At 49.7% G+C, this 9,920-nt stretch overlaps 1 long non-coding RNA gene across 2 annotated transcripts; it reads right to left on the bottom strand.

The window, feature by feature from the left end:
* Window positions 1-1,886: 1,886 nt before the first annotated feature.
* Window positions 1,887-5,903, bottom strand: LOC121140761. 2 transcript variants are annotated; one of them, XR_005877666.1, is made up of 3 exons: window positions 5,250-5,903; window positions 4,541-5,096; window positions 1,887-3,644 (listed from the first exon to the last, which is right to left on the bottom strand). It is a non-coding gene; the product is annotated as an uncharacterized LOC121140761 (long non-coding RNA). The 2 variants fall into 2 exon arrangements; XR_005877665.1 differs by having other exon boundaries at window positions 1,887-5,096.
* Window positions 5,904-9,920: the final 4,017 nt, after the last annotated feature.

Genomic DNA, 9,920 nt, shown 5'->3' with positions numbered 1-9,920 from the left:
TCTTCAGGTTCATTTGGTGTCTTACACCTGTGCATGGCTTGTCTGATTGAGACCTGAGGGGCCGGCAGTCAGCTGTGATCCAGTAATTGCCGCTCCTATCTTGGTCCCTTTGCCAGCAGCACTTGGAAGCCCTGCGTTTAAACTCCTAAAGCTGCTGGACCTGGACCCGGGGTTGTTGGTTCTTCGTGGACACTGGCCTGGTCGTTAATCTCTGATGTGCCTGTCCCGTGACTGCTATAACTGGCACAAGTTGGGCAGTTTGAACCAATGGAAACGTTCTCTCTCCTAATTCTCAAGGTCAGAAGTAAAACAAAAACAAAACCCGGGTGTCAGCAGGGCCATATTCCTAAAGTCTGTCACTGAGGTCACTGCAGTGGTGGCTGTACTGGTCTCTGCTGTCACCTCCGGGCTCTTCTGACTTTGTGTCCTCTTAGAATGGCACTGGTTAAGACATCACTCTAATTTGGGGGGATCTCAAGGTTCTTATCCTAACTATATCAGCAAAGAACTCTTATTCCAAAATGGTCTGGAGGAACATGGATGGGGGTGGTTAGTCTTCAATCTGCTGAGTCTAACTTATGCATATGTTTGTGTGGTGGGGTTGGGGATGGGGGTTGGTTACTCTTCAATCTGTTACCTGGGCCTAGTTTATGGATATGTGTGGGGGGGTTACTCTTCAATCTATTACCTGAATCTAACTTATGCATATGTTTGGGGGTGAGTTTACTCTTCAATCTGCTGCCTGGGTCTAGCTTTATCACCTTCTCTGACCTTTGTCAGAACCTCAAGATTTGTGTAATTTTATTTTTTGAGACAGGTCTCACCGTGTAGCCCAGACTGGCTTCAGACTTTCAATACCCCTGCCCCGGCTTCCTCATTGCTGGGATTATGGGTGTGTGCCACCATGTCTGGCTTAGATTTGGATCTTTGGCATTTGATGTACTAGTTACTGGGGTTAGGGCTTGCCAGGATCTTGCTGATTATATAACAAATATAGAAGCTTTATTTTTGAGAAACATTTGCTGCCTTTTAAGGAAGGCTGTGTCTCCACTTCTGGGCAGGCACCACCCACAAGAACCGTTGGAAATTGGAGGTCCAGGATAGGACCCCATTGGAATATAGGGGGTAGGGAGAAATCAAGAAATGCTGGGGCCCCAGGACTCCTTTCTGCCTAGGGACTTGGACAGAGGGTTGTAGCAAAGGGACTATCCTTCAAATGAAGGCTCCCTGGGGTTATCTGTCTAACCAACTCAGGTGGAACTGGCAATAAGGGAGTACCTTGGGGGTCCAGAAGGAGAGAAAGACAGGGACGCTTGCAGACCCAGTTCCCTGCAAGCTAAAAGTCCAAAGGTGGCCAGGTGTGGTGGCACGCGCCTTTAATCCTAACACTCGGGAGGCAGAGGCAGGTGGATCTCTGTGAGTTTGAGGACAACCAGGTCTATACAGAGAGTTCCAGTCTAGCCAAGGCTGTACAGTGAGACTGCCTCAAACAAAGAAAATCCAAAGATGATTCCATTCACCCTACCTCAGGAGCCAACACGATTACATTTCTTAGTTATTTTCTCATTTGCTGTGATTACTATTGAAATAAAATGCATATACAAATAATACCGGGGAGGGAGGTCCTGCTTATTGGCATGGAGTTAGAAAATCATGCCATCTTTCCTGGTTTCTGACTTATGACGTTGATAAGTAGGAAGTCCCAAGAGGCTGGACAGGGAGTTGACAAGCAGCCCCTGAGCAGCATCAAGCCAAGGGTGAGGGAAAGGGGAGACGGCAGCCAGGAAGGCTGTGGGAAGACCCTGGAGTCCTTGCTGAAGCTGAGCGGTAGGAGGATAGACAGAGTTGGAAGTAACAACTGAATGGGAGGCTTGGAGGCAGCTATATACCATGCTAATGACTTGTTGTATTTTTATTTTCTTTCTGAATATATTGAACTGATTGTTAAGGTTCCTTGACCTGTGGTGGGTCTATGCACCATAAGCCATGGCAACCTGGAAATCTTACAGGCGGAGAATGATTTGACATCCCAGTCCTACAGAGCTGAGTGGGTACAGCACGCCGGCTGTTTCACCTCCTGATGAGTGGTCATCATTATAAGGATTCAGGCATTATGCTGACCCCGCCCCCGACAGTGGGCAGGATACACACGCTGCCATACAGCCGGATACTTGGACAGCTCAGAGGGCCCTGTGTTGTGTGGCTAAGGCATGTGTTACGTGGCTGCGTAAGGACTCTGTACGCTTGTGCAAGCTTTCCCTTTTAAGCGAGCGCCTCCCACCTGGTCGCCCCTTCTTCCCCTTCCATCTCTGTTTCCCCCCTCCCCTTCCAGCTCTGTTCCCCTCTCCCCTTCCACCTCTGTTCCTGGTCGGCCAACACCCACCCCACCCTTTGCTCCCTTACCCCAGTAAACTCCACATGGGGTTTGTTGAGTTTCATCGCCTGCAGCTGCAGTAAAACAGCAACAATCACTGCTTTCATCAAGTGCTGTGCGTGACTTATCCGGGAAGAGATACAAATCGAAAGTGTGATTTCTGCTGAACATACAAAGTTGCTTTCACGCCACTGTGAACTTGGAAACTGGGGAGAGCGAAAGCCCAGGGCCAGAAGACGAAGGCTGAACAGTGCTCACGCAGGCAAGCAGGCCTGTTCTTGGCAGGGAACTAGCAAGGCGAGGCTGCGCTATGCGTGTTCAGGAAGCAGAGCAACAGGGAGGAAGGACAAGAGTGGTCAGGTCATGTGGCCCTGTTGGTCACTTGAGGGTCTTTGGCTTTCACTCCGCAGCAAAAGTTGCAAGCAGAGGCTCAAAGTAGGACTTGGCCCTTGTTAACTTTAACGTGAAGGGGTAATGGTGGGCCAGGGAGACTCCTCCAACAGGCGACCACCCTGCCCTAGGTGAGGAAGGCAGGCTTCTGGCTACGTGATGATCTTAACAGATCCGCACTGGCTGTGAGAGACAGAGCCAAGGATCTGCTCCAGCAACAGCAAGGCTGGGACGGCCACCACCTGAGGGTAGACAGCTGAGTGTGGAGTGTAATCCATGTTCTGGAGACCTACAGGGACATGGAGGGAGGAGGGTGAGGATCGCCTTGCTGCGGGAGTCACCACCTTGTGAGCGAGGGCACTGTCGGGGGTCAAGGACACCTGCAAAGGACAGCACTGGTGCAGAGGAGGTGAAAACACTGAGTGCAGCTTCCCCCTGAGACAAGAAGGGACGCAAAGGACATTTCCAGAAGCAAGCATGAGGAGGAGGGTGGGGACAAGCTGGCTGGAGCCAGTGGGCTGCCTGAGAACTACACTGTAATCCGTCCCCGAGGCTCCGCCGAGTTCTGCTGGAGGGCGAGGGGTCTCTGGAAGAGTGGCTTCATCTTCATCCACTTGAAGGTGTCACTTTGCCTGCCGCTTAAGTTAAATGACAGCTTAAGCTCCAGTTTTCTCATCCAGGAAACAAAATCCTGAGAGTCCTGCAGGGGCTGAAATGCAAACTGTAGACAGACAGACAGGAATCACTTTCCAGCCAGACGTCTCTTGCTTACTCACGGTGGCACTGAGGTGCCATCTGGATGGCTGAGCCCACGCCTCTGGACACAGTGACCTAAGGACCGAATTCTTTAGCTTGACTTTGTCTCCTGGTACCCTGGAGGCTAGGGAAAGGGAACAAAGGCATCCTTGCAGGACTGCAGCAGTGTGGGGTGCTAAAATCAGCATGAAGCCACTCAGGAAAACGTCAAATTGAGTTTTGGGCATTCTGAAATTTTGGGCTGAATTCAACAAATAGCACTGCATTTGTTTCAGAGGCATGATGTGGAAAGAAGTTAGCAAGGTCCAGGCCCTAGGAAACTTCTGGAGAAACAACCTAGATGCAGTTAAATGTTCAAGAAGAAAAGAAAGATGAGGGGAGCCCAAGGAGGTAATCCCAGCCCAGGGGGCTTATGCAAATTGTGATTCAAATAAACTGTAAATGGGAAATGAACGGAGCACTTTGGGACATCTATGCTCTGACTGAATAGTGGATATTAATGAACTGAAATTGTGTTAATAGATAGAAAGAGAGGGGGGGAGTGTGTTTCTGCCCTGGTGGGACCACGTGATGCCTTCGGGAGGAGAGTGGAGCATAATATATAACGGGCCACGAGTCCCGTTGCAGAGCAGGCACCAGGGCAGGCAGCCCGAGCACATGACTGGTTTCCACAACAACGTGTTTCTGAGGGTGTGCACATCTACTTGGTGAGGTCAGCCTGGCTAGCGCTCCCTGCCAGACTGCTCTAAGCACTCTGCACATGTCAACTCTTTAATGTCCTGTCACTGGGAGCGACATCAATGCCCGAATCTTGCCAGGGAGGGCAAGCTGTGATGGGACATGAACCCCAATGCTTGGCCCCTCGGGTGTCTCCAGGACTAAACACAAAACTCTGGAGGAGTGTGGTTGTTCTCCCTGGTGGGGGAGGGGCAGCCTGTGCTTTGATAACACTTATCAATAGTTTTGTTATTTGGCCTGACATGTTTTCTAATTTTTCCAGAATGAGAGCACAGTACTTACGCAACTGAAGTCTTTTGAAAGAACTGTCTTCGGCAGAGCCATAGCCAGCACTGACCCGGAAGGGTGTGGAGGGGCTTCTGTGGGGGGAGACGCTGAGCCCAGGGCTCCCACCTGAGACAGAGACACACTGCGTGGCACTCAGAGAGGGAATCAAACACTAGAGGCTCCCTGTCCCCACCCCTGCTCCCCATCAGGGAAACCCTGAGCCCATCACCATACATAGTCCTTCTCAGATCACAGCTGCCAGGGACCCAGGCCCTACAGGGAGGTAGGAAGGACTACCCAAGGTCCCAGGGGCACTGGTATCCAGAACCACACAGGGTACAGGCATCAGTGGCATTTCAGTGCCCCAAAGCATGAGCCCATTTTAGGAAAGGGGCATCCGGGGAGGGGGTCAGGCAATGTGGTCACCTGCCACACATGAATTCCTCCTTCACACAGGCTGGGGTTGACTCACTGCCTTCCCCCACCGGTCTGCTCCCCCCCACGGGATTCTGCAGTGTGTCAGCTGTCTAGGAGACTCACTGATGGCAAGTCAGAATGAAGGCCAGGCTGGCTGTGGAGAACAAGAGCTGTCTGAGGAGAAGGTGGTCTCTCTCTCTTCTCTCTCTCTCTCTCTCTCTCTCTCTCTCTCTCTCTCTCTCTCTCTCTCTCTCTCTCTCTCTCTCTCTCTCGATGCTGGCAGGAGCTGGGGAGCTGGGCTGGGTACCTGCAGGGTGTCTCCCAGGCTGAAGCTGGCTGCCCACTTCACGTTTTCCTTGGCTGGGCTTCTGGCTGAGTCTGCAAATGGCAGGAATATGAGTACCTCACCCCCCAACGCATACACACACACACAGGCACACACGCACGCAGGCACGCACACACACACACACACACACACACACACACATCACAACTGCTGATGCTGCTGCCTCTGACTTCTCATGCTTCCTGAGATTATAGCTCACACCCTCCTCATTCAGACACTGACTTTTTAAATTAGCATCCTTAGATTTCAGGGATCTTACTAGACACAACAGCAGGAAGAATACCATGTGTGGCAGAGGATGTTGATGTCAACGTGACAGCCAGGGATGTCAGGAGAAAGCTGTACTTCCCTCCTCCTTTTGTAGCTAGCAGCTGTGATTAAAGGCCAGTGGAATCGATGGAAGGAATGTGGAGCTTTCTGGTAGCTTCTAGAGAGTGTTAGAAGTTTTTGTTGCTTGTTTGCTGGTTGGTTGGCTGGTTTGGGGGGCCAAGGGGTTCTAGACAGTTTTGCTCTGTAGTACAGACTAGCCTCAAACTCTTGCTTCTTTTGTCTCTACCTGCCCTGAGACTGTAGATGCCAGCTACCACACCTGGCTACAAAGTGTTCTTTTTTTAATTTACTTTTTACATTCCAATCCCAGTTCCCCCTCCCTCTTCTCCTCCCACTCCCTCCCCTCCCCCTCCCCCTCCCCACCTCAGAGAAGGTAAGGCCTCCCCCAGAAAGTCTACTAAGTCTGTCCCATCATCTCCTTGTGTCAGGACCACGGCACCTCTCCACCCCCACACCCCTGTGTCTAGGCTGGGCAAGGCTTCTCTCCATATAGAATGGGCTCCACTAAGTCAGTTTGTGCGTTAGTGTTAGATCTTAGACCCACTGCCAGTGGCCTCATATATTGTCCCAGTCACACCATTGTCACCTATATTAAGGGAGTCTAGTTTGGTTTTATACAAAGTGTTCTTAAAGACAGGCATTGATAGCGCACACCTTTAATCCCAGTACTCTGGAGGCGGAGGCAGGCGGATCTCTGTGAGTTCGAGGCCAACCTGATCTACAGAGCGAGTTCCAGGACAGCCTCCAAAACAATACAGAGAAAGCCTGTCTCTAAAAACCAAAACCAAAAACCAAAAAAAACCAAAGTGTTCTTAAAGAACTGTCTTCAGCTTGGATGTTGTGAAAATGGCTGGATTATAAGCATTTATTCACACTGTGAGAGAAGTCGTATGTCCAGGCTAAAGGAACAGGTAGGAGGAGCCAGAGCCGCTGACAGTTGTTAACAGGTGTTTGATTACTGTACTCAGAACTCCTTGCCTAGATTTAGTTTACAAGAGTAAGAATTTCATTTTCCTCATATTTTAGCTTCTACAACGTTGTTTGTTATCACTGGAGGGTGCTTGGAGTTAAGCTGCTTAGAGAAGAAGGATTCTTCCATTCTGTGCTGCCAAGTGATCTTATATAAGACAGCCTCCCTAGGTGATCCTGTTACCAGTGTTTACACAGCTCACCACCCAGGACTTATGACATGGAAGTGTGTGTGTGTGTGTGTGTGTGTGTGTGATGTCACACCTGTGGAGATCAGAAGACAACTACTAGGAACTCCCCTCGGAGGCTTGAGTTATAGATGACTGTGAGCTGCCATGCGGGTGCTGATTCTAGAACCCAGGTCATCTGGAAGAGCTGTCAGTGCTCTTAACTACAGAGCCATAGCTGTCAGTGTTATTAACTACAGAGCCATAGCTGTCAGTGCTCTTAACTACAGAGCCATTTCTCCTGCCTCCTTGGTTTGGATTTTTGTGTTTGTTTGTTTTTGAAATAAGGTTTCTTTTGTGTAGTTTTTTGAGGCTGTCCTGGAACTCACTTTGTAGACCAGGTTGGCCTCAAACTCACAGAGATCCTCCTGCTTCTGCCCTCAAGTGGGATTAAAGGCGTGCGCCACCACTGCCCAACAATTTGGATTTTATAACCTTTAGCGAGGTCAAACATTTGAATACATATGGTGGCTACCTATGTTTTCATAGGCCCTGGGTTCTAGTCCTATTGTATTGTGAATTGTCTGTTTATATCTCTTGGCTCACTCTAAAAAATGCATTTTATTCTATTTTTTCTGCATTTATGTCTGTGTACTACATGCAGGCCTAATTTTCATAGAGGTCAGAAAACAGCATTGTAGCCCCTGGCACTGGAGTTACAGACATCTGTGAGCCACCATGTGGGTGCTGGGAATGGAACCATTCTCTGAAAGAGCAGTCAGGGCTCTTAACCTGTGACTCATTTCTCCAGCCCTTTTAGCTGAGTTTTATCCTTTGGGATTTTTGTTTTTGTTTTCTTAGTGGTAGGACTAGAGCCCAGGGCCTCATGCATGCTGAGTAAATGCTTTCTCAATAAGCTAGATATTTAAAAGGGAAATAAATCAAATTAACATAAAAGTGAAGCTTCCCTTACCAAGATGTGGTGGCACAAGCCTTTAATTCCAGTACTCTGGAGGCAGAGGCAGGCAGACCTCTGTGAGTTCAAGGCCAGCCTGGCCTACATAGTGAGTTCCAGGACAGCCAGGCCTATATAGAGAAACCCTGTCTCAAAAAAACAAAACAAAACAAAAGCAAAAAAAAAAAACCCAAAAAGTAAAAATAAAAATAAATAATTAAATAAATTTAATAACATTAAATAAAAATATATAAAAGTAAAATACAAACTGTTTTTCATGTACAAGTATTCAGATGTGTCTCCACGAAACCCTGAACCATGTTATAGAGATTTAATAGGGCCATTTTGTCCCATTTCACAGAAGAGAGAAACTGAGACTCAAAGAGAAAGTCATAGGCTCATCTATAATTTCTGCATTCACGAGGCTGAGGCTAGGAGATCATGAGTTCTAGGCTAGCCTGTCCCAAACCACCAAAATGAGCACAATGTTGCAGGGTTTGACTTCCCAGCAGGTTGGTCTGAGGCCACAGCTGGTCCCTCAAACTACAGAAGACTAAGGAGGTTTATGCTCTTTTTCCAGTATTCTGTTTCCTTTGAAATTTCATTCCCAGCGACCTTTGTTGTACACAGGATCAAAGCCTATATGCAACAAAGTTTTCTGTCCAAGGTGAGAAGTATTGCCGTCTTACTTTCCTTAATTTTGAAGGTGTACCGGGCCAGCAAACACTCTTTGTCCACGGATCCCATTTTGAAGGGCTTCCTTAACACTGGGCTGATTGTTACACTAAGTTGTCACATGTCCTCTTCGCAGACTAGCAGGCTGCAGAATTACTCATCACTGCTGGAGGCCTGCCCTGCCTGGATGTGGTGACCCCCCATTCCAGAGAGTCTCCCCACAGCTGGGCCCACTGTCTGCCCTGCGGTGAGTGGAAGGAATTCAGTACCAACTCTGCTCGCTCAGCAGCCAGGCCCGGGGAGCCTGGACTGTGGAAAATCACATGTGGTTTTCAAGTTGTTGGAAGCTGAGAGGATTGTTCTGCCAGTCACTGGGATGGCCAGCCACTGCCTGGAAGACCGAGGTTCGCACAGCGCAGGGAACCACCCCCACGGGTGAAGTCCAGGCATGGGCTGCAGAGAAGGAGGTGCCTCCAGGGACTTCTCCCAGGCCAGGGAAGAGGCTGGTCCCTGGGAAGACTCAGTGTCCAGGAGGGACACTCTCTGAGGTCCCAGAGGCCTGGTGGCAAAAGCCAGTAGACGTGGGCCATGGGTACACCTGGCTTCACTCTCTTCAGACCTTCCATGTTGGAGCTGTTGCCACAGAGAGCTCACAGGCTTCAGGCTCAGGTTGGGGAGGTCTGTCCGCTGCCCAGTTCCCAGGTTCTTGCAGCCTCCTGCCCCATATACAGCTCCCCAGCAGGGCTCAGGGCTGACGGGGCCTTCTGGGAAGGAAGCTGGCCAGACCTCCCCACTGGTAGTGCTGTCAGGGACCTGTGGGCTGTGTGTGTGTGTGTGTGTGTGTGTGTGTGTGTGTGTGTGTGTGTGTGAGAGAGAGAGAGAGAGAGAGAGAGAGATACAGACAGACAGACAGACAGACAGAGGGAGAGACAGAGAGAGAGACAGAGAGATACACAGAGAGATAGAAAGAGACACAGAGACACACACACATAGATAGACAAAGAGAGACACACAGAGAAAGAGACAGAGACAGAGACACAGAGAGAGAATACCTTTGGTTGGAAGCTGGGTTCTGTTGCTTACCTGGGACTTTCTCTGTTACTGATGCTGTCATCTGAACAAGTCACCTCCCTGGGCCATAGCTTCTTCACTCAGAAAGGGAGAAACAGACTTACCCAGCAGGCTTTGCCTCAGGACGCTACCGGGTCAGGACTTGAGCTTTCATGAGAGGTCTGAGTCAGGCCAGCCTGTATTCCTCTCCCCTCCCTCAAAGCGGCTTGGGGGCTTCCTCATTTGGATCCTGCTGTCTGAGTCCTGAGACTCAGCCTCCTCTACCTCAACAGGAGAGTTGCACGTCTTTGGTGGCTGGAGTTCTGTTGAAAACTCCATACATTCTATTGTGTCTTTGTTTCCTGACATTTCCTCATTGCAAGGGGTGGCGGTGCCATTGCACAGGTGTGAAGACCAGAGGCCAGCTTGCGGAAGTTGGTCTGTCCTTCTACCACGAGTGTCCCAGGGACAGAACTCTGACCTCCA

The sequence above is a fragment of the Mesocricetus auratus genome, unplaced genomic scaffold (assembly GCF_017639785.1).
Source record: "Mesocricetus auratus isolate SY011 unplaced genomic scaffold, BCM_Maur_2.0 Super-Scaffold_100006, whole genome shotgun sequence".
NCBI classification, from domain to species: Eukaryota; Metazoa; Chordata; class Mammalia; order Rodentia; family Cricetidae; genus Mesocricetus; species Mesocricetus auratus.
Note: the sequence above shows the minus strand (reverse complement) of the source record. Positions and strands in the feature narration are given on the sequence as shown.